Below are 1,200 nucleotides of genomic sequence, written 5' to 3' on the forward strand. Positions count from 1 at the left end.
GGGGGGGAGTATTAAGATAAAGTAGTAGGCCTAGGTCGTGCTTTGGTGAGACTGGGACTGTGTTGACTTCACCGACTTCGGATCGAGGATAGCGAAAACGTAATTCGACCGTCGAGCGTCGGCGAGCCTCCAGCCATTGGTCGAAATTTACAGCTGTGCAAGCTAACAGCACATTAGTAATTTGGCTTTATTGATTTGCAAGGCTGCCCCGATAAATGAATAGCAGGATGATGCAAGCTTAGATTACAGTCTGACAACCTAAACTCCTAAGTTTGTGTAAAGTGATAAACGAACATACGCCTATCGATTTTCTCGAATCACAATGCACAGGAAGGCGTACAAGTATAAATAATGGGCGGCAGGTGGAGGAGGGGGTATAAATGAATTTAACTTTGGAAAATATTGTCGAAACATAGTAGCCTACTATCCATGGTTAGCTACAAATTTCAAAAGAGCCCAGGAAATTATCTTAAGAAGGACGAAATGCCGTAGAAGTAAAAGTTAATGGAGGCCGGGTAACACATTTTCCCCCCATTTTTTCTTGCTTCACCCGTGCTTTGTCTCTGTGGGCCCGTGATCATTGGTGTTCACCTTTTATGAAGAATCGTCCCATTGGAATTCTTTTGCACCGGAACTTTGTACCGCACTCGGAGTCTGGGTTGGCCCAACTTACAGCAGGGCCACAGCATGTCTCCTAAAATGATCTAGAAATCTAGATCTAGATTCTAAATTGTGTTGATCGAGAATTAAAAACACCTACAAAAACTTTTGAAATATCTCAAGCAAACACACACTCATTAGTCACACACACACACTCACTCACACACACACACACACACACACACACACACACACACACACACACACACACAGACATACACACAAGTGAGTGTGAAAATAAAGAAAGAATTTAATAACAAGATCATCTGCTTTGTTTTGTTTGAGCAAATAAAAACACATCAACATAATATTAAAATAATGGTCATTTAGTACTGGGGAAAGTATAAAGACAGTCAGAAACAACAGAGGGGAAGTAAAGAAGTAAGAGATCATCTGCAAAGTCCAGATCTTCAAGTTCAAGTTGAGTCCATGATGTCCATTGAATTTCAAATCTGTCTGTCTGTTGATGCTTTTGTTTGTTGATGTTGTTTTGTTTTGGGCTTTTTTTTGTCTTCATAATTCAATCGGGGGAGTGGGGGG

This window comes from Aplysia californica, unplaced genomic scaffold, assembly GCF_000002075.1.
Source record: "Aplysia californica isolate F4 #8 unplaced genomic scaffold, AplCal3.0 scaffold00325, whole genome shotgun sequence".
Taxonomy (NCBI): Eukaryota; Metazoa; Mollusca; class Gastropoda; order Aplysiida; family Aplysiidae; genus Aplysia; species Aplysia californica.